Consider the following 26632-nt stretch of genomic DNA (forward strand, 5'->3'; position numbering starts at 1 on the left):
ACTTATGTAAAGGTCAGCTTTCCTTATAATTTGTGCAGCAATTTTTTTTGCAAATTGGCATGTCAATGGTGTCGCTGGAGGAGAGACTCTTCTGGCTTTTTGTTCAGGGTTATATTCTTAACTCCTAGCACTGACACGTGCCTGGGAGTCAGAGCACCCGTCCTTTACAACACGAGGCCTTTGCTGGGGTCCAGGGCAGGGTGGGGAGGGCAGAGAACGCACGGCACATCACCCAGGCTTTTCTGACCCGGTGCCGGAACGGCAGTGGCATTTTCCTGGCCTCCTCTGGCACGGGGCCTTGGAGAATCACCTGCCTCTGGTTCCTTTCACAAATTAAACCCGCTGGGCTCATCTGATCTCAGGTGGTCCCTGAAGACATCAGACAAGGTGCCGTGTAAGCCAGGGGCTTGTATGCATTTTACCGTTCTGTTACTTCTTTGCCCATTAGAGCAGAGGAATTATTTTAACAACACTAACAGCAGCAACAGTACACCTTACAGATTATATTGAATTGTAGACTGTCTGCAACCAGTTAAAAGCCTGGGACACAGTAGGTACTTAATAGATTTGTGTTGAACTGAATTGCAGTTGAACTAAACTTTGGTAACTAAACCCACTAAATGAGAACCAACACGGTAGTCCTGCCCTGAGATCCCAGTAAACTCCCATGTGATGTTGAAACACACCTAGGAATCAGCTATCTGAGGCAGACTAGGAGGGAATCTAGGACTTGCCCATGAACACATCATTGAGGATGTCCAGAGTGTACTAAATAAAAATCTGTATGGTAAGTTGAACTTTTCTACATATTCCTTCTTCCTCACCATCAGGTTTCTCTTCTTTCTCTTTCTCCCTGTAGACTGAGCCACACTAACTGTTTTAATTTCCCACTTCCTCCTGGCAGATGTACTTATATGTATACATGTAACACACATACTTACATAAACATGAATTGAAGTCAATTTAGACAACAACTGACAAGAAATTAAATATTTAAAAATGTTTGGGATCACGTAGTTAGCATCTCAAGTTGGAAAGAAAACCCACCCCAATTATCTCATCTTGGCATTCTTCCCCTCCCCCCTAAACTACGAATGCTCTGTATTTACTTAGAGCCGTAATGTTCAGTTGTTTATTCCCAGCTTTCCCATGCAAAGGTGGGGAAACAGACCTCAGTGAATTTCAGCTTTCAGAGTTAATAGCATATTTCTGGTATGGTAGGTATTTATTCAACCTCAATATGAGGAGGTAGGCATCTGTTTTTCTTTTGACTGATGACACAGTTCATTCTCTCCTGAATAATAGAGACATTTCAAAATGCATAAAAGCCCACTTTCTGCTTCATTTCCTGTAAATAACTTACACTTACTTCAAAGCTGACCTTTCACTCCGATCAAAATCCATGTTACTAACAACTTGCAGAGAAGAGAACTGGACTCAATAGGGTGAACGCTAAAATAACTGTATCTTGCTTTATAGACTCTGCCCTGTACACGTTTGAGGGTTTATAATTTCTGGGGATGCCCTGAGCAGCTTGACTGAATTCTCTGCCAAAACTCACATCTGACTAGCGCCCTGTTATTTTTCTCCACTGCTGTTCTTAAAAATATGCCATCAAGGAAGCCTAACTACAATTCCCCTTCAGCGTTGGCAGCTTTGCGTGAGCTCAGGCAAGTCAGAGTAAAGATCTCTAACACGCAGAAAATTTTAAGTGGAACCTGGGCTAAAAGGAAAGGAAATATCGTACATCCTCAATATCACAGAAATTACGTATAAAAGACAGACTACTCAACTGCAGCGGGAACTCAAACTAGCCCTATTCACTGGAAACAGAATTCAAATTACCTCGCACGTGGTTACTGCTGAGGAATGAGGAGGCTTCCAAAATAGACACAACACTCTCTGGCCTTTGTTTAAAGTAGAAGTTTCCAAGGCTAAATTTCTCTTACAGCTTTTAACATGCCTGGATCAAGAGAAGCAAATCTGACCGGTTTAGGAAAATCTTTAGGGAAAATCTAATTCCTTTGTCTTCTCAGCAAAGCCTGTGAATAGGCGTCTAAGTTTACTTTAGCCTGGGCGTTCTGAGAACTGACATATTTACTGGGAACCAGAAAGCATTCCCCACAGGATCTGATCTTCAAAATTCCTTTGTTTCTTGCCTCTCAGATGGAAAAAGAATTACAAGTATTGCATTGTGTACAAACCCACTGCCCATTCAGTCTCCATTTTAATATACTACATATACACTCTGTGTGTGTGTGTGAGTGTGTGCGCATGCGCGTGTGTGTGTGTGAGAGACAGAAAACAGTGTATGTATTTCTGGTTAATATTACTCATCTGGAGAAGGAATAATATTATAAACAAACTATAACATTAGAATTGAGTTGAACTTGAAAATTATTCATTAATATTTGATTTCTAAAGCTGTTATCTTTTAATATTTAAACACTAATCATGTCAAAAGGCAATCTCTTTCCATGAAATAATTTCTCCTTCTCATTATTTCCTTCCTAGTATTCCAGTATTCATCAAGGGCAGGGTGTTTTTGACTGTAGGCTCTGGCACTTATTGTTCCTATTTTGAATAGAATGGTTAAGAGACAGTTATGCTAAATGGTACTCAGTTTGGAATTATTAAGGCCATTAGAAGGCCTTAATATATCTAAGCTAAAAAATAACCCAAGTTTCTTCTTTTGTATGACATAAGATCCTCCTTTTGTGATCCAACACGAAACACCAAGAAGTGGTAAAATAAAGCAAACGAAAACACCAAAGAATGCAGAAATATAAGCATTCCTGTTTCAGTGCTGACTCTCCTATGTGTTCCCCAAAGTCCCTGAAACTTGTTACTTGTCAACTTCTTCAAGTGCCGATTTCCAGGCAGCCAAATGAGCTCACATTACTCTCCCTGGACCAGGAGATCTTTGTTCTGTTCTTAGTAGAGTGTTATTTATGCAATCTGTAAAAGAGAGCGAAATGACTGCTTTTTATCTTGTGTTCTACAAGGGTTCTCAGGAAATTTATGAAAAATCTATTGCGGTGGCTGCTGAGCTATGAAGGCTAGCTCCTAATGGCTGCTAATGGGAGACCTTATGGTTGTCTTCCTGTTTTCCTTACCCCCAATGGGCAGGCAGCAGGCGGGGAGGGTGAGAAGACGGGGAACTGGTAAGTGATTGCTGGTGGGTTGGGTTTGATAATGGAGCCTCACTTGGAAATGACTGTGTTGGGAGAATCTCCAAACCCTCTCTCGTACTGAACTCCGGGCTGGGCATGTGGTGAGCAAGCACTCCACTACTGACCTACAGTGCCCGCCCTCCACTTGAAATCTTTACCTTGTTCTCCACTATAAACTGCTACTAAGAGATTTCACGGGACATTCTAAAATGTAATATTTTTGTCTTTGAAGAACATGAAAAATAGTTGGTTGCACTTTTTCATGTAGTGACTTCTAGAAAATAGTTATTTAATTATTCTGCAACTTGTTGGTTAGGTTAAGTCATCTGATACACACAGTCCCTTACAAGGAAAATATGCCACCATCATGTGCTAATAAAACTATTTTCCATCTGTATATTTGTAATGCACCATGGGGCAAATCAGCCCTCCTAACACACTTTTGTACAGAGATTGGAGAAGTTTAGAAGTTTACACTCCTAGTGTCAATTTAGATTTTCCTAAACCAGTCAGATTTGCTTCTCTTGATCCAGGCATGTTAAAAGCTGTAAGAGAAATTTAGCCTTGGAAACTTCTACTTTAAACAAAGGCCAGAGAGTGTTGTGTCTATTTTTGACTATTAACTACTCACCATCTCTGTTCAAACATATCCAACAGTTATCACCCCAAGTATTGGACACATAATAGTTCCTTTCTCTTGATATGTAAGAGAGAGTAAGAAATCTCCAAACTCATTTTATTCTTTGTGAGGAATCACAGGACTCTTGATCCCTGCAAAAAGGTGACTTGACAGCAGGGAATCTGACTTCTGGGGCTACTGCTCCTCTTTACTCATTCATAAATCATTTTGGTTGGAAGCAACTGTTATTTTTCAGCATTTTTACAGAAAACACAGCATGGAAGCTCGATTTCTCGGGGCAATACCAGCTGATGGCAAGGGCCAAAATAATACCAAATGCTCGAGCAACGCAAACACCAAGGACCTTCGAAATTTCCACCTCTGTTGTCTGTTCCCACTCCTTCCGCCCACATCTGCTCTCTATGACGTAATAAAGACCTGGGTCTGTAGGCAGCAATGACTGAATAATTCTGTATTTAGAAAAGAAAATCTATTGAACTAAGGAAGCTGCAGACAACCAGAACGACTTACTGAAAACTCTCACAACGAACAGTCTCAAACCTAAGAGAATTGTTGCCGAGGCTTCTCATTGATAATGTCTCACTTTCTCTAGGTAGTTCATTGCTTTCTGCGTCCATGGAGGATTTCATCCCTCTTTATCATCTCTGGCTTTCTTACAAGCACCCAGGCATTAGCATGCTTCACCAGGGATTCCATTAGACTTGTGGCAAACACACACTCCAGGACTGAGTGGAGGAAAATTAAATCTACACTCGTAGTGCCAATTAATTTTCACATTTTGACTTGGCCTGATTTTACTATATTACTGACAAATTATATTTTTCTTGTCAGTTATTCAATCCTCTAGGATTAAAATCAGTCTAGGTAGAGGAGGTGTACGTGTGGTGCGAACACCATTTCTGCCTCTGGCTGGGGCTGAAACAGGGCACCTGCACCCAACCCGAGCAGGCCGTGATGTGCCTCAGTCAGTCTTGATGACAGAACAGTGAGCAGAATGTGAGCGCTGGCTCTCCTTAGAGCAAGGCCTTAGGAGCTCCTCCCTGAATGTTTCTAACTTCAAGTCAGAACTCCTTCACGCCGACGAGCTATTCAGCTGCAACCGAGGCAGCCTGGGGTAGCACTGCCAGCGACAGCCTCTCCGCTTCTTGCTCTGTGAGTCAGGACTTTCACCACTCATGACGCTCATGGCAGACATACCCCAAGTTCAGAGCTCGCTGATCAGGTGGCTTGTCTTCCCTTTAGAGCACAGGAGGTGTTCTGAGTGGAACAAGCCCGCGGACCGGAGAGGTCAGACATACCTGGCTGGTGCCATCTAGTCCGGCAGCAGCCGCCCTAAGGGACGTAATTTTGGGAAACACCGGCAATATCAGTGTTCCACAAATGGCTCCATTTGGTGCTTCTGATTTAGCACTAAGGTTGCCGGATGCAGTAAATAAAAATATAGGATGCCCAGTCAAATCTAAACCTCAAATAAACTGGTCTTTTTTATATATAACTGAAGACCATCTCATGCAACATTTGGCCTGATTTCACCACACTGTTGATAATTTACATTTCTGTTGTTAGTTATTCAATATTCAAAAGCTTAAAATAAGGCCACATCCATAGGGACAGAGGGTGACACTACAGCATTAGGGGTGCTTAATTCTGGGCAGAAGTGCGGCGTAAAACTTTTCTGGTGTACATACGGGGCATGAACCATTTGGGGTATACTCACACTAAAAAGTTATATTTGTTATTTATCAAACATTCAAACCCCCCTGTGTGTGCTGCATTGTATTTCACAATTTCACCAGGAGCCTCAGCATCCCTCCTGAAGTGAAGGGAGCAAAACCGACGGGACAAGTAGTTGTTTACTTTCACCCTCCAGTTTTGGAGTTTGAGTTTTCTGCGTCCCCGAGAGGCACCGTCGGCATGGAGCCTGAGTGTCCCCATGTGACGTCCGTGCACACCTGCAGCGGTGCTGGCACTGCAGACATCACCAAGGCTGCCTCTATGGGTTCTAGCAAGAGCCATCATCGCAGCAATTGGAGCGAGATGAGCGCACCCTGGTAAAAGTGACTGGGGACTTAAGAAAGCTAGCTTTCGGAGATGTCCATTTAGTTAACACTCATTAAGTCCTTCTTATTCGGCATGCAGTGTGGCAGGTTTCCAAAACACTACAATGAAAAGATATGGAACTTGGCATCTTGTTGCCCATAGACTAATGTGGGAAACCAACGAGTCCAGCGACAATCACAGTACAGTATGGTTAGAGCTATAATCATTTCCGAGCATGTAGGAGGGCACCTAATTCCTTTCTGGTGCACTTAAGTAGGTTTCCTAGAGAAGTGACTTCTAACTTCAGCGACAATGCACCAGTAAGAATAATTCAAGAGGAAGACTCCATACGAAATCTCTGATACATCCAGAAGAAAGCTGAGGGGACCAAAGTTGTCATTTGCATGGTGGGACAATTAGAAAAGTATTGATCTGTGAAATTTATCTCCACTGTTTTTCCCTGTTAGGCTGGTGTGGTTGGAGAGATATCTACCACTTTCTAGCATATAAGTCTGAGATTCAGGTTGAAAAAATATCATTTAGGCCTAAGCAACCTGGAAAGATGACATCTTACAGCCACTAGGTCCATGTGCTACTTTATTGCAGATTCCACGGAGCAGCTCACTAGGGTGCTGGTGTTACATAGGGAAACAGGATATTTCACCATATATTTTGGCCATTGACAGTTCTTTCATAACAGAGCAGTGGTTACAATTATCAAAGAATTTAATTATCTTCTCTTCTTTTCAGTTTTAAAAAGGGGCCACCTGTAGACCAGCAACCTAAATGTAGCATCCATGAGGATGTTCTGCTCCTCTTAAAGGATCTCTATGTTAGGTTTTACAAAGCTGATTTTTCTTCCTTTGGTCAGAGCAGCCTCAAAATAATAGGTTTCAGAATGAGAAAACAACTGTTTTTTTTGTTTAATCTTAATAATAGGGTATTTCAGGTTTGCCTAATGAAAACCAGAAGCTGATGATCTAATGCAATCAAACAGTAGTTTTTGTGCAAAAAGAAATAGTAAAATAACATAGGACCTTGTCTAAATAAGACTTATAAGTGATGCCAGCTAAATGGGGAAAAAATAGCAATAACCTTTTAAAACATTCATTTAGACTTTTATTGAAACACAAAGGATCTCTAGTGTCTGAAAGCAGGCATTGTCTCTCCCTTTTATTTCCATAGAACTGTGCTTGAATACAGCACAGCAGGGTGTGTGTTTTCTAAAGTTGGGTCATTATCAGAGTGTTCACTGCCATTTGCCAATAAGCCTTTATTTGGCAAAGTTTAAAACTGCTGACGAATGGGATTCTTCCTGTAGCCGTATAATACGGTACAACTAAATATGCCTGATTACAAAACCCTTCAAGAGCAGTCCAGGAATCCATAGTTTCAAGAGGATTCAGGACAGTTCAGGACAGGTAACAGGATAACTCTTGCATCTTTGATTATCTCTCTCTTACTTCTATTATTGTAGAGTTCAAGTTGTAGGGAGCATGAGGTTATTCAAAACAGCTTATAGTTTTTATCCACAGTTGTAGGGAATTCCCATCTCTCTAAGTTCCTCTGAGGAAAAGTAAGAGGCAGTGTGTGCTTCTGCACACTTTGATCCACAAGTTTCTGTGGATGCCTGTAACTCTTCCTCCTGTTCTAAGCTGCCACTGTTCAGAGACAGAGCGAAAGATTGTTATTCAAGACTCCAAACATTAATTGCTTGCACATATTTTGCGTTTTTAGATGCCAAGAAAGTCTTTCTAAGAGGCGAACCTCTCTAAAATTGGAAAGGGGACCAACGTGAGACCATTTCATTACAATCTCCACCTGCAGTAGCCTCTCGGGAAGAACAGACACCTCTGAAAGAATCACTTGAAGTGGATTTCTTGGGAAAATCTGATCTGTGAACCTTGCTCTCTAATTACCGCTGGGAGAACATGAGGTTTGTTTGGAATCAAATGCAGCTTTCCACTGCCATAATTACACATTTTATTTCAAACACCTAACTACACTGTTTGAAGATGTTAGCACAATTGTACTAAATATTATCCTGGAGTTCTGCTAAGGAGGGCTGGCAGAGAGTGAAGGAACAGGACAGCAACCGAAACGATGGGTTTATGGGGGTTTAGGCAACTCATGGCCAGAGGTATTGTGTAAAGAAATGAGCTCTGGCCTTTCATTCAGAGCGTGGAGTTCCTGTCTCAATGCGATGCTCTGAGGCCTTTCACTGGGCAGGTAAAGCTATGGGCAGCCGGAAGCACGCTGAGGGCTGGGCGCTGAATAACATTCATTAGGCCCCAAAGGACTTGAAGCAAATATATACATCTAGAGAATAATTGTTATAATATGGTTAAGATAAGTGCTTATTATGACACAAAGAATCAGTGTCTTAAATCCAGTGTTGGCTAGCATGTTAAATTACGGGCAAGTCATTCAGTAAGCTCAGAATGAGGGGGTGGGAAGGAGGGAGATTGGGGCCAGGAGAGCAAGGAATGGCAGAAATTAATCAGATACAGTCCATAGATTTAGGGCCCTGAATCACTATATCATTCCCAAGATATTTGTGTAACGTGGCTGTGTTTAAGATCTTCAGTGACTCTGAGGGCTGGGAATATAGCTTAGTGGTAGAGTTCTTGCAGCATTTGCAAGTACTGGGTTTGACCCACCCCCCACACACACACACATTCTTGAGGGTCTCCCAAAAGCCCATGTGCTAGAGGTTTGGCCCCTAGTTTGACCTTACTAGGAAGTGGTAAAACCCTTAAGGAGTGGGGTCTAGTGGGATGTCTTTGGAGGTGTGTTCTCAAAGGAGGATTACGGGACCAAAGACTTTTCCTCTAACGTTTTTCCTTCCTTTCCAAAAAGTGAGTGGTTTTGCTCTGGCATATGCTGCCCACCGCTGCTACCTGGCACACCTACATCAGGGGCCTAAAAGCAACAGGTGCATCTCCTGTGAACTGAAATTTCTAAGACTGTGAACCAAAGTAAGCCTTTTCTCTTTGTACTTCTGTTATCTCAGGTAGGTATTTGCTATAGTGATGGAGAACTGGGTGGCACAAACACACCCCAAACTACTTACCCCTATTACCATGTAGCTGACTTCAGACAGGAGGGAACACAAGGCATGTTATTTGATGAACAGCTCTGTTTTCGTTGTGAAATCATAGGAGGCAGTATAAACAGAACAACAGAAATAATAAAAAATAGTAAGTCCTGCTACCCTGTTTGGCATCATCCAACAAGCTCTCTGATGAGCAGTAGAATACATTCCTGAACATTTTGGGAAAGGGCCGGACATATAGCAAGTATTACTCTAGGTGTTTCCAGACATTTCATCCTATTAGTTTATTTTATATAAGCCCCACGGAATAAGGGTTTTCCCCATGTTTGACCTGTGGGAATGCCTGGGGAAAGTCAGCTATGGTTTAGAGAGAGCCTGCCCTCACCAACTTCCATTACAAAACATTCTTTTAATTCTGTTTTGTTCAGAGCCAAGGAATCTCTGTGATCCAGTAACAATTTAATAATAACCTCTTACATTTGGGTAGCCTTTGATACCAGTGATTTTCAAAAAAGTTTCACACGGACTTCCTCACTGGATTCTTAAAATTAAATCTTAAAGTTGGGAAAAAGGGAATTATTGCCCTCATTTTAAAGATGGTGAAATTCATCCAGGCTCAGGAATCCAGCTTCTGCTAGGGTTAAGCGCTGCTTCCTGTTTTTCCCCCGGAGACCTTGAGGGGGACCAAGAGCAGCCAAGCAGCTTACCATCCCAGGGCTAAGCCCTGCACCAACTTGTGGACAATAGTCTCCTTAACTGCTAAAGATCTCTGGATGCAGACCAAGGACTTCCCTATCGCTGCAGAAATCTTTACAGAAACATTTTTCTCTCTTACTCCTCCTCCTCATCTAAATGGTAAACTATTTACAGTGATAGGCCAGATAACACCACGCGGCCATGTGATTTTTCAGCGAAAGGATGAGAAGGCTGGCAATTCTCAACCGCCCGACAGAGTGGAAGGAACACTTGCCCAGGATTTAAGACCTGCGGGTTCTGGCCCCATCTCTTCCACTTGTTGGCTGTACAACCTGTCCCTTGTTGCTTAAAACACTCTAACGTGCTCTCTTATTCTGTGAAAGGAACTGTCCCGATAAAATCGGGGTGTGGAAAGGGCTTTCAAACATTCTTGTCTACTTGTATATAAGTAGGATCATGATTGGAGCAGCTTTCCATACACACACACGATGACAGGCAGCGTAAGTGTCTAAGATATTAATGGTCTTCAGCCCACTCCCTTAACCCCAAGGACAGAGAAGGTTTGCATGCTCAGGTCGCTGTGCTCGAGTGCCGTCTTACATAGGAGTACCACCGGCACATGATGTTTAAATTACTGGCAGCACAAGTTTAACTATGTGAAGGTAAGGACACAAATTTTTCATAAGTAACTCTGTCTCTGGGGATCCTCAGGGAAATAATGGGATCCAGGAGGTCTTCAGGAAAGAAGACGGGAAACCATGCTCAAGGCTGGACCGGCAACACTACGATGTGACCACAGTTAGAATGACCATGAAGAACTGTGTACAGTCTTAGTAACAGTGATCCGGGAGGCAAGACTGGGAACAAACCATGGAACTAGGCATCAGGTTGGAATGACTGTAAATCTAAGCCGTATGATCTGCTGGTACGTAGTTCTGCTGACTAATCTTCTTGACACTCAGGGTCTTTAATTTGTGTGTGTGGTGGCACCATACCATAGTGTCATTTTGAGGACTGGAGGAAATTCTTGTGTAAAGTACCCAGAGCAAGTACTGGCGCTCAGTGAGTGGCAGTATCAGGGTTTTACTCACACTTTGCTGTGCTGCAGTGACTTTTCAAACATCCCAGTGATGCAGACTATGTCACCCGAACTTTACGACTCCTCATCCATCAATACTTGTTGAGTTAGATTTATAGGAAATCATTTCATGGTTGAAATGCTATAGATTACTAACTTCCCTTTGATGATTCTTTAAAGGTTGGAAGATAGTTAGCAGTCCTTTTAACGCAGAAGCTCAGAGAAAAATGGTGCCACTATCTTTTTTGGGGAAACTCTTTGCTCAAAACAAAAGGCCATGCTGTCCCCTGAGGGTCATGACTTGAGTTCAACCTCTGGATTACTTCAGCATGGCATCATGTCCTATTCATATTTTACTTATTCAAGACCCGTTTATAGAATATTTGCCTAAGAGTATCAAATTCACAGTAGTACAGTGTAATGTTAAGTTCATAGTGTCTAGTTCATTGCAGGTGCAGAATTTTAAAAAATAACTGTAAAATGTGAGTGATTATACTGATGCAACAGGAGAAACTACACATATATGTATGACGTTAAGACTAAATTATTTCTGTCAACACTTCCTTCCTATAAAATGAGTGATGTGGACCATAATATTCCAGTTACTCTCAAATATCAAAATTTTAATGTGTATAATTAAATACAATTAATACATTCAATTTACATAGTTTAAGACACAAATTAGTCCTCATATTATTGTAACACAGAGGCACAAAAGTTTATGGCATCACACTTTTTTTACACTTCCTACACTAACCATTTTTTTTGTTGTTTTTTTTTATCCTTGAACTCATGATTGTCTGAGAAAATAATTCATGAATACATTAAATACTCCCTTAATCAGACAGGTTAAAAACTGTATTGTGGGGCTGGAGATTTAGCTCAGCGGCAAAAGCGCCTGCCTGGCAAGCGCAAGGTCGTGAGTTCGGTTCCCGGTACCGGAGAAAAACCACACACACACACAAAAAAAAAACAAAAAACAAAAACAAAAAAAAACTGTATTGTTAGTTTCTTTAAAAAAAAAAAATCACTGATTTGATTTATTACTTCTATAACTCAAATCAGAATCTTTTGCATTCAACTTTTCTATCAGAAAAAACTATTTTAGGATGAAAAATTTTGTTTGTTTTATTAAGTGAAAAAATAAAGCCAAATTAGTATTTCCTCTTTTCCCTTGTCTTCTTGCTAAAATTAGGCTTGAGCAAATTTTGCATCAAAGTGGTTACAAGTAGGGTGAAGTGAACTTAGAGATGATGCAGTTTTTTGTATTTTTTCATGATTTCCACGTCCATCCCATACACATTCTGGGGGCATTGTTAGTTTTGAGGAAACATTTTTGGGATATACTTATTTTACGTCTGGAAAGGGGACTGTTTCACCACAGGACATGGAAAAGGAGAGTATCATGCATGCTAGTCACATCACCCGCCAGTCTGAAAAAACCGTGAGGAACTTAAAGCATAATGAATCTGAGGAGCAAAATGCCGGGTGTTTATCTGCAGCATTCCAGATAGAAATATATCTCTGTTCGGCGTGGAGTATCTCCTTCAACAAGACGGCACTGTATTCTTCTCTCCTGCATATCCGTGACGAGCACACCTCATCTGTCACGTCCAGACATGTTAAAAGGAACCTTCTTCCCCTGTTCCTTTCTAGTTTGAATAAGTAATTATGAAAAACAAATCATCGCCATGTCTCCTTCTTTCTTCAGTTTAGTTGAGTTTTGTCTGCCTGTCTCCCAGGGACATAAAGAATTGTTCTGTTCATTCATATCCAATGATTTTCTTTGGGGGGTTGTTTCAGATAAAACAGAAGTCTGATTTTGTTAGGAATGCAGCCCTAAAAGTCTCTAAGAGCAACTATGCATATGAATTTGAGGGCAAAATGTCACCCTCTAATTGAACTGAATGGAGAAAACACAATAGAAGTCTGTTTAATACTGCACTGGGCAACAAGGGAAGAAAAGTCCAGATGTGGTCATTCTTTCTGAAGGCCTTCGAGATGCCAACCATGTTAAGATTTGAGGGGTACATACCAGCCCATAGTGGGATATTTATTTCTGTTAAATTTTGTGCTCTTGATTAAATGTTGAGGGTCAGATTTGAAGCATGGAATGTCCTGCTAGCTTAAAAAGTCTTGTAATTCTGAAACACATGCTGGCTACCTGATCAGTGACGCAGTAACTAGTAGCAGTGGCGGTGGTTGTGGTGCTGGTGGTAGTGTGTGTGTGCATGTGCTCACAAACCTGTATAATGCGTATCTGTCAAAGAAGGGGAAGAGAAAAGAGGGGGAGGATTAGGTAATGTTATCAAGTGGTTTGGGAGGCACAAGGCAGAAGATTGGGGCCAAGCTTAACATTCATCTACAATCAATGAATGGGATTCTTCCCAGGCAGACAGCTGGATGGGAATAGAGCATCCTTTGTCATATGGATGTGAAGTTGATTTCTAAATCCTGATGTCACACAGAAGTCTAGGACTGGGCATCTCAAATTTCTTTCCTTTAGTGTCTGAAATGCTCCAGGAGCCCTTCATGACTAACATCACCCTCACGGTGCAACGCACAACCCAGTAATGTGCCTCATGGTGGACATCACAGAAGAGCTTCAAAATTGAAGAATAAAATTATCTTCAGTCTGTCTCTGTTTGCCTGTTGGCTCTGATTCTCTTTGCAGATCTCCTTCTGTGCTAATTTCTCTTGCCCTTTGTCCCCGGCTCTGCCTGTCTCTCTGTCCTTCTTTCTATCTTTATCTGATCCTCTTCCATATTCATACTTGTCACATTCATTCCTAGGACTCCTAAGTCACTGTGGCCAGTAGCGAACTTTCTTCTAAGTTATTCTCTAAAGCTCTTACTTGTTGGACATCTTCTGAGCATTCTGAACCTCAAAGTTACAACATATCAAGCTAAATTAAATTAAATTAAATTAAATTTCTCAACTTTCTACTTTGCTATCTTGTCAATAATGACAAAAAACAGAAGTCATTGCCATCACAGCCAAACAAAACAAAACAAAACAAGCTTAATAGTTCCTCCTGACTCATCCAGCCATTCATTCATCTGACACCTACTGTACATTTGCTGTGTCTCTTTTCTGTCTGGATGGTAGGGTCAACAAACCTGAAAAATGATGATTTGCACTCTCCAGAACTCCCAGTCAGTGACAGGTATGTTACTAGACTCACAATTTGATACAAAGTCTGACAAGATGTCACAGAAACACATAAGCAAGATATCTAACCCAGCCAAGAAGCAGGCGTCGGGGAAGGTACCAGGAAGGACTCTTTGGAGAAGGTAACACTCGATTTGAGACCTAAGAGTGGTTTGGAGTTATTCTGGTGACAAGATAGACACAGACGTCAGTTTTTCTTGCAGAAGGGGCTACAGGTCACAAGCCCAACAGCCTGGAAACTCTGAGAAACTATAAGACGTTCAGGGTGACAAGCGGTAAGTGTTGGGAAGGGACGGGCACTCCACCCCACACCCAGACCTGGGGTCTTCCTTAGAGTCTGTCAGAATGGGCCTCACTCTTCTTCACCCTGCATAAGACAGCTGCCAAGCTCTGCAAAGTGGCCGCCAGGTGCTCCACCCTCTGACTTACAGCCACCGCTGCCCGTTCAGACCTGCTTGGCACTTGTTAGGCACAGCAATGCCCCCTGACTCAGTCTCCAGGGCTCCTCCACTCCAATTTATTTTGCCTCTCATTACAGAACATTCTAAAGCCTCCCTGCTAAAGCAGGTCCTGCACTCTGGCAGCACTAACAGTCCTGGGGCTCTGTAGACACGCACAGTGTCAGGCTCCCAGACCCTCTGTAATGGTGGGATCTTAAGTGTCTCTCAAAGGTCTCTTTCTAGGCTTGCTGCCCAGCCCGTGGCCTAGTGGAAGGTGGCGGAACATTTGTGACGTGGGCCTCGCGGGAGGTCTACGGGTTGCTGGGTGTGTGCCCTGAGGAGCATGGCAGGGCTCCACTCCCTGCCTCCCTTTGGGTTTCCCCCCGCCCCCACTATATACTTCCGTTCCTACTATGCCGAGCCATCACAGCCTGGGCCAATCACAGACCAGAAGCTCCCAAACGGTGAGCAAAAGTGAACCTTTTCCCCTTTAAGCTGATTACTTGAAGTATTTGTTAGAGTAACAGAAAGCTGACTAACCCATCCACTATACCTCTATCTGCACTTCAACAAACTCCCTTGGTGAACTTAATTTATATTAAAATCTGAGACAACATTTTCAAGCATAGTTCTACTTTTGTTCCATCACAGCTGAAACACAAAATGGTCACTACTCTCTGGTGCCCACGGAACACAGCTCAAAAGCCCTCACCTAACTTCCACTTCTTTCTAGCCTAATAGGATGCTTTTCTCAGCTCCCTCCACCCTTCCCCAGCTCCTGCCTTCTCTCTGCTTGGAGTGCTCCTGCACCTGTCCTCCTCCATCTGGTCCACTGGGCTGAGCTGAAATGCCAAAGTGTATCTCTTCCATCTCTGAGCACCGAACGTATTCCCATTGTTTCTTCTTAGTGTGTCATACATTGCAGTATAGTTATTAGTACAGTATTGTATATATACAGTATAGTTATGCTTCATGTTAGCAATCTGAAAGCTCTGGACGGGCAGAGACTGTATCTAACACACATAATTATCCCTCATAGTTTTACCTCAGTACATATTTCTAGGATAAATTACTGAAAGAAAAATGTTTGTACCTATAAGGTGAAAAAGAGTAAGTACATATTGCTCTTAACAGCAAGAGAAAGGAAAAGTGACTCAACATTCATTTGTTAAGTTCCAAGAAATGACCTCCAATAGATTTAGATGACAAATCTGTGAAACAACTTAACTCTCATATCCTACAACTACGGAAACATAGATTGAAAAAAAAAAGATGGACCAGCCAATTAAAGTTTGTCCAAATTTCAGAATGTTAAACTTTGCAATACCCATTTAACTTGAATATCGTATAGCACATTTCATGAAAGAATTCCAGGTACATAAACCCTATCCTTTCATCTCTTCTAATTAAAGAGAGGAACATGGTGCTACCCATAAGCTTTCATAGCCTTGTCTTTAACGAATCATGTAAAATTTCTTTCAGCTTCTTGACACATGGACACACTGGCTGGAAACATTCCTTGGAGTCATTTTGTATAAAACAAGAAAGAATCACTGTGGATGCAGGAGAAACTTGCAATGTTTTCAGGCAAGCAAAGCTCATGTTCACAGAATGCTGATTTGGTAAAAGGAGGAAAAGAGTTTTGCTGAGAGAATACCAATGTATTTTAACAGTGTAGCCCAAACATGTTGGGGCATTCTAGGTGACCAGCTTTCAATGACAAGCCCTCAAGACAAGGAGCCTGGCTGCCTGCCTGCCAGAATCTCACAGATTGGACATAAGCAAAGGAAATGCTCCATTCATTTTTCCAAAAGTTGAGGGAACAAGAGGGCACTGAAGTTATAATGAGTGATTGTAATTATCACATTCTTGTATTGCCAGAATGCAGGGTAGTTTTAGCCACTGATAACCCCAGCAGGAGACAGCAGGAACAAAAGTTGGGAGGAAGATTTGGAAATCTTCCCTTTTTCATTCTTAAGTTCATACCATGGCCAAGTTGTGAAGTTAATGACCCATCTGGATTTTCTGCTTCTGTTTTTAGAGTTTAAAAAAATTTTTAAAAATCCTTGGCATGAGTTCTCAATGAGTTTAGAATGACAAGGCACCCTCGAGTCCCTGTACCCTTCCTTGTCCCATCGAAATCTGTAGTGGTATTAACCGATAGGAAGCCTACTGCACGCACCTGAGCATGCGGTCTTGCAGTGAACCTCCCCAGACTGAAGTCCTTACTATCACCCTAGCAAACTTATTATAACTCATTATGCCTGCTAGACCTTGTCTCTCTTTTACAATTTTCTATTTTGATTATCATAAAGTTATTACCATTAATTCTAGTTTTCAGAAGTAGTACATTAAAAAGTTATTGATGTTATTAATGTTCTTGATTACTGAACTTTTTGACATTCTTTCAAATTTCTCACAGGAGGCAATCGAGTTACTGGACTTATGTTCCAACGTCTTTGTATATAAAAGGAAGCTACAGAGAGTAACCACGTTTTTGGATTGTTGGAAGGAATAAAGGAGGTAACAAGTTACACTGTTTAGAACCGCAGCCCGTCAAGTATGTAAGCTCTTACGGTTCCTTTCCTGACCATACGTCTCTCCTCCTCACACAGGGAAGGCACACACAACAGTGCACATCAGTCGTAAGAACTTCAGCAAGCATCATGCTTGTGCAACACCGATTTCTGGACTTAGGCCCCCGAAATCCTGACTTAGTAGGAAGGGGACAGGGTTTGAAAATCTGCATTTTTATCAAGCTCCCAGGTGCTGATGCTGCTCTACAGAGAAAGCAATTAGAGCAGTCGCTTCTAAACCCTGGCTTCGTCCCTCACCAGCACCACACTTGTCATCAGTCATCAGCACATGCACTTAGTGTAAACACAGCGGCTCACGCAAACGTCCCGGGCCCCCACTGCACAGGTTCACTTTGAGAAGCGCAACTAGCTGCCAACTGCCTCTGCAGCTTCTATCTGTCCACCAGCTTTCCTCAGAACCTGTAGCGCTGTCTTATCATTGCTTATCCTGACTTTGTACTGAATACCTAGGATAACATTGCAGAAGTTTCTGAGACCACCCAGCAACAATGTGTGTTCGGTACTGGATGGTAAGGAGGCTCAGTATCTCAGTCCAGTCCAGTCCAGTCCAGTCCAGTCCAGTTCGGTTCGGTAAATTCTCACCAGTACTTGCCGGCTATCAGGTAGTGTGGATAAAGGGGCCCAGGACAGCCACTCATAACGCACCGTCCTTTGAGGGAGGAGAGAGAGACATATGACTGTGAAGTTATAATTCAGGATTGAATGTATGTTAGCTTCCTGTTGTGACCTAATACTTGACACCCACAGTGTAAAGAAAGACAGGTCTAACAGCTTCGGTTTTAAGGCAGTTCTGTCCGCATCATCTGGTTCTGAGGCAGAACCATCATGCCAGAGCAGCATGGTGGAGAAAGTTGCTTAGTTCATGGTGGGTGGGAAGCAGCAGGGGAGCAGTGTCAAGAGGAGTGGTGGAAGGACCAGAGAAGTACCCAAGGCCGTGCCCATGCCTACCCCTACACCCTGGAGTGCAGGCCACTGACCCACTAAGTGGCTTCCAAGCCAGTCAAGTTGATATAATCAACCTCAAAAGTCAGAGTACATGACACAATAATAACAGGTAAATGACCTAGAGGAAGTATTAGGGAAAATGTCTCTTCTCCATTTGTGAGAATGACTGTCAGGGTCCCTGGGAGTTGTAACCCGGTAGCCTTTTGGCCCCTTGATTTACCCTGTCACAGGTATGCCAAGTCTTGAACCTCTTCTTTCTCACTGGGAAGTCTCCCTCATGCCAATAACTAGGGAGATCTATCTGGTTTATTTGGTTTTACAGCTGCTGGGCCATATTTTCTACCTTAGTCCTTTTCTAAAATGAGTGACAGTGATGCTTCTTCTTTGTTTGGACTCATGTCAGAAAGAGATGCTGTATATGAGACTCCTTTAGAGATTGCAACAAAGGTTAGTACCCACACTGAATCGACAGAGTGAAGAGAGTGTAGTCAAACGGTGCTGTTAGACACCTGCAAAGGAAGCGGTCCAGGAAATGCTGGCAGGCCCATAGCAATCTTTAGTTCCACCCTGTTTTCTCCCTGATTACACTCCTTGAAATGGTCCTTTAAAGCAGGCTACATTTTCTATTATGAGACCTTGTACATTCCTCTTGAGACCCATTTTCCTTTAAACAATGCCACTCACCTCATAGTGTTCGAACAATTCAATAGGAAAATATATGAGGAGAATTTCGGGCTAACTAGAATGCCCTGGTCCAACGTTTCATGTTGCAAAGGACAGTGCTCTGAGCATATCCAGTTGCTCAGTGAAGAATCCTTACTGGAAGGCGGGTACTTCTTCAGAGACAGGGGAAGACAAATAACCATCGTGCCCTACTTGAACCTGTACTTTCAAGAAGCAGATTCTTGGTGAATTAACTAGTGGTCTAAGCATTTCTAGCCACATTACAGGGCAAAATGACTGCAGCCTCAACAGTGGCTCTTGGTTGATGCATGTCTGAAACGTAACTGTGATACGGCCTCTGAGGATTGAGTACTATCAAGTATTACAAGAAAAAACATAAAAGAAAACACAGCACATAAACAAGCTCCCAGGGTCTGACATAACAAGCTTCTTCACTTTGCTGTGTAAGACCCACAGAGGGAAAGGGCTGTGCTGACCGCCCCCCACCGGTTCCTATTTCCAGCTCACCGAAGAATTGGACCTCTGCCTGTCTATGGACAGGAAATGCTCCTGGTTTGCTGACATGCTTCGCCTCCGTAACCCAGGGCTTCCATCTGTCCACATGGTCAGACTCCTCTCTTCTCTCACCACAGAGAGAAGCCCGTTTTCTTTGAACCCCTTCTGCTGTCATCTCACTCGCCACCCCCTGCATGGACTGAAGGTGGTTCACGCTGGGCCCCTTCCTAGCAGCTTTCCTCACCCTTCACACACCAAAGGTTCATTAAATTAGTCACTTGAACTTTCCATGGTTTAGCTGAAGGTCACTTGCTTTAACTGTGAAGCAGAGAAGATGCATCGCTGAGCATAGATTCATAGATTCAGACCATCTCTTGGAGAGGGAGGCCAGCTTTCACTGCCCCATGGCTGCCCCTGGAAAGTCCACGTTATTACCCACCAACTAGGAGGCAAGATTGCCCTCCGAGACAGTTCCCTCGTGACAGCTCATGCTTCATCCCTGACAGGGCAGGCGATTGCCCAAGCTTTTTATGCTTCATTTTTTCCAACTAGAAAAACAAAGATACTCAGCTTCCTCACTGGGGTGATCCCAGGACATACTGACCAATTTCTGAAAGCCAAGAGTCTGACCAGAGGAGGTAAAGACTGGATACTGTTCATCTAGGCGTAGCAAGATTAAACAACAACAACAAACAACAACAACGCTACCTATTTTGTTGCGGCCGAAAAACAAATTACCAATAAAAACAAACCTAAATGTCTTTATATAACATTTCATCTCGGAGCTGGAACTTTAGTATGATGAGGCCATAAAAACAAAACACAGCAGAATCCTAACTCGATGTTCTCTTGGTCCGGAATCTGGCTTGTAGTAGTGGGTGGACTCTGTAATTACGGGGGTTGTAAAAGTCCCCGGCCATGTCTCAGTCGGGTACTCAAGGCAGACACAGCACTGTGCTGGAGACAGCAGTCAGTGGGGAAGAGGGCTCACGTAGTTTCCCTGGCAGTACTGTGATGATTCAGCTGAGGAAGAAGGTGCCAGAAAGGCAGTCACTGCTCAAAGACACCGATAAACATTCAGTGCTTTGTAAGGTTTTGAAGCTGGCGTTTGGACAGTGCAAGGAGATTTCCAGACTCCACAATAAAGCTACACACAGTAATGGGTCAGAACCATGACACACAAGCTTCATATCTAACAGAAGTGACACCTGGGGGGAGCGAGGGGGTTGTCCTACAGGATGTCCCAATGTTCAGTGCTAATGACGTCTCCAAACATCACGGAGGTTGGCCCATGAAGTTCCCTGAAGTGTAGAAAGCACTGTGTATCAGCCTGTGTGTAACCACTGGTGGCCGATAGACAAACAGTACACGCTGTGATAGGACACAGCACAATGCTGTGATAGGACAATAATTTTCATCAGGAATCTTCATGGGGCTTTAGCAAATATGGTCAGCTTTCTGACAGACAACCTAAGTGTTACCTCTCACCCCTCTTCTGTTGTCAATTAACTGGCAAGAATGACATATTCAAGTAGTACATATAAAAAACATTAGAAACTGCCCTTTAAATATTTCATTATGCAAAATTTGACTTTTGTAAATAACAGAATATTTCCTTATCTACATCTATGATGTACCTTTTTCAACATTATATATCACCTGATCTCTACACAGATTAGAGAAATAGCTAGAACACGATCAAAATATACAGTGAATATTTAAATATTTTTAAAACTTTATTACAGTAAAAGGTACATTGCTAAGAATAATGGGATAAACGTGTTTGAATGGAGGGGGAATATTTTAAGTATTTTGAAGAGGGATGACAGTATGGCTTTTATTGTAATAAATTCCTTATTTAAACATGTTACGCCATATGTTTTGATGATATCTTGTTGATCAAAGGCTTACAGCAATTCCTGTCAAATAAAAAATTTGATCTGCCCTTGTCCACCTATTCACTGCATTTGGCACCCTGTGACTTCTGGTTCTTTTTCAAAGTCAAAGTGACAATGAAAAGTAAATGTTTTGAATCAATTCAGGACATGGAGGCAGCTACAAGTGCACAAGCGGGGGTGCTCAGGAAGGAAGACCTCCGCAAGCACTCAGAAAGGAGCACGACCAATGGGAGGAGTGTTCGGAGCAAGCGGGTATTAGGAGGGCACTGATGGCAGGGTGTCTTTTACTGTAATACAGTTTTAAAAAGCTTAAGCATTCACTGTGTATTTTGACTATTGTCTCACAGAGATGTAGATACAGATAAAGCGTTTGTATGTGAATCACAAAATGTTCCATGGACAGAAAGGATCTAAATAAGATAAAGCTTAAAAATTATGTATTTGCTATTTATATCACTTATGTGGCTAACAACTTCTATAAACTCACTGCCTGATAATTTAAAGTTACCTTTCATTTTTTTTTTCCTTTTTTTTTTGGTCATAAAATTACCTATTTCGAACTTCAGGAGGTGGATCCTAATTCTTGTATGCCATTCCATTTTAATTCAACTCAAAGAGAATTACCTATTGTGTTTCCAGGGCTGTGGTTTTGGTATTCAAAGGAAATATAAATTACATTTCCTGTTCTCAAGGTATTCCAACCCCTGTGGGGAAGACAAGGCTAAACAGAAAAGGTTTTTGTCTAAGAGGATACGATTCTTACTAACATGAATTACATGTTAAAATAGGCGCTATTTTAACATGTAATAATAGGCGCTACAGAGTCCCACATACGCCAAGATTTGATAGAAAAATCACAAGCTGTTTTCAGTGCAGAGTTCTAATTCTTGGAGTGGGTTGGCACGTGTTGGTGTCCCTAACACAGTAGACCATCAAGTTGTTTTTCTTAGCCTTGTTTTGTTGGCTTGGGTGAGCAGTCCCTGCAAGGAAGATGCTGCTCAGGTTGACCATCTGTCTAGGTTTTCTTCTGTGGCACAGGGGAAGTCCTGGATGGTCATTAGCGCTCTCATACATCAGTTCCTCAGCAGACGCTAGGGCAGTGTCTGCGCTGCAATGATTCTCTCCTCCTAATGCCGCTGAAAACTCTCATGGTAGGTGGGAAGACTATTCCTGAAATCAGAGCCAGTTTCCTTTGACTGCATAGGGGCTGAAACTGGCACATCCTATGTTATATGTAAAGCTTATTTTTTTATTTCACAGAGGATCTATCCCCAGATTCCAGGTGGAGTGGTTCACTCCGAAGTAGTCAGAGGCATCAGTGCCCCACAACCCTCGTGTCCTTTCTGAGATGCTTTAGAACAGGCACTGCCTAAATGCCTAGGCTGCTGCAGAGGCTCCATTTTCCCAGTTGTACCAGGAAGGCAATAAGATTTGGTTTTTAAAAATAAAATCTTCTGTGTGAGAAACGATAAAGTGGAGGAAAGTAAGTGTTACAATCTCAAAAGGTGTCCTTTGAGCCTTTTCAATTAGCACGGGAGCAAAGTTCTTCCTTTTTCTTTTCAACAAGTGGGTAGAGGGCTGCTGGTGTTTCATATGGTCTACAGATTTGGGCAGTATTGATTTGCAAGGAATGCCTCAGGCTCTGGTGAAATTAATGTCATTTTCATAAACACAAATTGTATCAGAACTGTTGTCATAGAAACGTGAGTGGAAAGAGCAGCAGAAGCATGAAAAAAAGAGAAAGCTGTGGCCAGTTTTGGTTCAGAACGCACAGCGCCTTGAATCTCACTGCCATGCAGGGATCTTTCTAAAACGTACACCTTGCCGTTGAGTGTTGGATGCAGTCTTCACACAAGATAGTCAGTGTCTTTCATCATCAGCCCCAGATTACTTTTCCAGGCTAATTTATTGTCAGTCCCTTATCCCATTTTTTAATGAGGTCTTGTTCAGTTCTGAGCCAGGCCCCTAAGCAGCGTTTCCCACGCTTCAGGGAGGACAGGGCTACACGCAGGGCTTGTGCCAACCACGATCACCTGGCCAGCCCAAAATTTTGCTGGTAGAGTTGATAACTGCATCTGCTGATCCAGAGCCGGTCATTTAAAAAACCCTGCCCCGCTGCCTCTAGGCTTTACGTCTGACCATGTCTTTAAAATAGCATCATGTTCTGAACTTTATGATAGTTGCATGTCTTACAGTGTTTATTGCCTTGAATAAGGAAAGAATTTATGTTTTAATAAGCTTTGCATCTCTCTTGCCTTTCCTTACAGGCTTTTTCCTTACAGGAAAAGATCAATAAATGCTTGTGCGTTAAACCGGCAGGAAACCAGACTGAAGAGATGCCTCTCCTGGGCCTATGGAAATCCAGTGCTTGTCTACAGGACCCCACAGAGCCACTAACATCAGGCAGTGGGGAGGAGCCCCTGACCCTTCCTTTTCCCATCACCCTTCAGGCTGCCCTCTCCTTCTCTGTTCCCTTGAAAGGTATTTTTAATAGACACTTGAACCTGGCTGGCAGTAAGGACTCCAACTCAGAGCGCCCTGGATTTGAACCCAGCTGTGATACTTACACACCCCATGGCCTTTTTAGTAAGTGAGTGGACCTAAGCTCAATTTTCTCACTCTTAGGCAGGGACTAACGTTTCCTACTTTACAGATTTGTTTAGAGGATCCAATAAATAGTGAACAGAAATCTGTGTAGCCCTGTGCTCACCAAACAGTCGGTGCTCAGACTGTATCCATCACTTCTTGTAAACACAAACTCAGGAGAGAGCACGCAGCACGGTGTGACTCGGGCACGCCTCCTAGGAGCGGCCCCATGACCATTTGCCTATTTGTCACTTCACAAAGTTTGACAAATAGCTGCAGGATAACCTGAGAGGCCCTGCACCTTTCCCTGAATACCAGTGACCCCAATTTCTGCTAGGGGGATAAATCTTCCACTTTAATATAATTTCTCAAGTCAATGGGAAGCAAGAACGTCATTGAGAGAAGCCTCCGGGAGCTGCGGCGCTGGGGAGAGTGGGAAGCCTCCCCGAGCACTGGCCCCTGAGCAGAGGCCTGTGTGCTGCAACTGGGAACACTCAGACCCTGAAACAATAGGATCACGGCACAGAGGGGAAGGGAGTCAGATTTCCTCAGCCTCGTCCACATCAATCATTCTCAAAGGAAATAGGTACTGCAGGGAAAAGTTCCTTTAGAGCGTATTTTTCTATTTGTATTTCTATTACCTCATCTCATAAATCTCACTGCCTACTGGTATGATTTCTTGGGCAGAACTGCCTAGATCCCTCTCGGTCTCTTAATGGGTTCATTTTTGACTCTGAGAAACAGACGAAGGAATTTTGGAGTCCAGCATGGGGGAAAGCAGCGCGTGAGGGGGTGGAGAGTAGGGCCCCTTTGGACTGATGGCAGGTGATGTGAAGCTGACCTTCCAGATAACTTCAAGTTCTGGGACTGCTCACGTTCATGCTGAAGGAAGAATCTGAGGGAATAAAGACACGCTCGCAGGCTCGGTTTTATACTTTACCTAAGACCGTAGTTTCATGCTCAGCACGCACGGTGCTCATATTCTATCCCACTTTGCACACAGCAGTGACATGTGCAGAAACAGCCCACGTTTTAGCTCCCCAACTACACCTCTCTGTTTACCACCCATGCCGCAGGGTATAAGAAACTGGATGATTAGTTATGGCTTGGGAGACAGAATCACTACAATATGTGCCCTTCATTTTACCGGCAAGGAAAAGTGGGCTGAAATCTAGCTCTTCTGACTGTCAGCAAATTGCTCTCTTCTACTCTACAGCCATCAGGTCATTTTCTGCTCTTAATACGCTGCAGACCCCAGCTTTCTGTTAGGTGAGAAAGAAGAAAAATAAAAAAAGTGAAAGGGCATTCCACAGCCTCAACATGAAGTCTCTCTCCCTCTCCCTCTCTCTCCCTACCCGTCTCTCTCCTCTTTTATAAGAGGCCTATAAAAGCATGTCTCAGCATCTCCACTTGATGCAAAACAAAGCATTTTTATAGGGCCAATAAACTATTTAAACATCTAATCTAAGTCTAGCACCCGCTATGCTCTAGGAACTGTATTAAGTACTGGTATCGGAAGATAAGCACTGTCTTCATGGAACTTACATTTGCGCTTAACTGCCCTGAACAAGACGATCTGGGAGCGGATCTTTGCAAGGCTTTCTAAACATAAAAATCCCCAAGTCTGGCCTGGTTTAATTAATTGACCATCCTTCCCAATTAGCCATGAAGAACGCTGCTTGTGTAGCTACGCCATTATCACTTCCTGCTGGGATCAGTGCGATCCATGATACGCAGGCCTTCTGCGCTTCCCCATTTCCTTCGGGGATTTGCAACTTTTGCAAAACTCCAGCTTTAGAATGCTGGCTGGAGCCAAGTCTTCATTACTCACATGACTCCTATGCCAAGCAAACTTCACAGGCTTCCTGTACAGGGGGGCGCACGCTGTAAACTTTCTGTAGTGTAAAGGGAGGCAGAAAAATCTCTTTCCCGAACCTGGGGCTGTCTCAGCAGTTTAAGTACACTTTCTCTCATTCCAAGCGAAAACTGGCAATGGCCCGGCCCAGACAACGTATGTGTTCATTTCCTATTCCCTGTCAAGGAAAAGCTTGATACTGTAGAAATGATTCAGGCACTTTGCAGATCCACTGACAAGGCTTCTTCCAACTTTTTTATTTGCCTAGAATAGCTAGTATGGCAATTGCTTTTTGTTTTCCAGTGGGGTGATTTTTTCAATCATAAGATCATTAAACTCTATTTTCAAAGTCAAAAGAACCCCAGACATCAATATGAAATATTTCAAGTGAGAAAACTGAAGTGTTTAGATAAGATGGCACCCAGGATTAGAACACAAGTCTCCTAAGTGATCTGAAACAATACTATGCCCTCTCAAATAAATAGTTTCTAATAAATAAGAACCCCAATAAATAGCTGTAGTGATCTGTATCGTATCATTTCTTTGTATATTTTCAGAAGTAACTATTTTTTACCTGTAGTTTGTTGTCCAATTCTTTGATTCTGAATGCAAAACAGAACTTCTTACTGAAAATACCGCCCAGGTAACATAAGCATATCGGGTAAGTAGATTTTCAGAGTTACAGCAGCCTGCCTATTAAATGATATTCTAGCTCCTGAAAAATCACTGGGCTTTTACAAATCTAAGCTGTATGAAACAGATCAAAGAGCATTATATCGCCTTCTGGTTATGGTTCACTCTATTTTTGGGAATCTTGCCATAAAAGAATACACATTCAGACATGGGAGGAACTTCAGAGATAATCTTATCAACTCCCTCAGTTTAAAGGTGAAAAAAAACCAAGACCCAGAGGATACCAGACACTTGCTTTTGGCTATAGAACTAGTCACAGGGCTGGTCCTCCTGCCCCCGCATCATGCTGTTCTGGAACAAAGGCCTGTGGGACCTGACACACCCACTAGTCCTGTTATCCCAGGATTTTACCACTGGCACTCTTGCTAGTTTACTCTTCACATGAAATCCCCACAAGAACAGAAGGTGCTCTTTATATTTTTTAGGGTGATACAGTTTGTGACAAAGCTTCCAACTGACCTTTTCTACAGCAGGAGGCACAGGCCAATGTACCACAGATCACATGACGTTAGAGAGAGACACAGACAGAGACAGAGAGACAGAGAGAGGTGGAGCGGGAGGAGGAGGAGGAGGAGGAGAAGGAGGA

At 42.8% G+C, this 26632-nt stretch overlaps 1 protein-coding gene and 1 long non-coding RNA gene across 2 annotated transcripts in view; one reads left to right on the forward strand and one right to left on the reverse strand.

Annotated features, from left to right (window-relative positions):
* Maml2 (mastermind-like transcriptional coactivator 2) overlaps positions 1 to 26632 on the reverse strand; it is a 188975-nt gene that overhangs the window by 139979 nt on the left and 22364 nt on the right. The gene's annotated exons all lie outside the window — the stretch shown is intronic.
* On the forward strand, positions 4821 to 10933 carry LOC102003635. Its single transcript, XR_259960.2, has 4 exons — positions 4821 to 4965; positions 7591 to 7789; positions 8713 to 8831; positions 10316 to 10933. It is a non-coding gene; the product is annotated as an uncharacterized LOC102003635 (long non-coding RNA).

This window comes from Chinchilla lanigera, unplaced genomic scaffold (assembly GCF_000276665.1).
Source record: "Chinchilla lanigera isolate Chin_1 unplaced genomic scaffold, ChiLan1.0 scaffold00011, whole genome shotgun sequence".
Classification (NCBI taxonomy): Eukaryota; Metazoa; Chordata; class Mammalia; order Rodentia; family Chinchillidae; genus Chinchilla; species Chinchilla lanigera.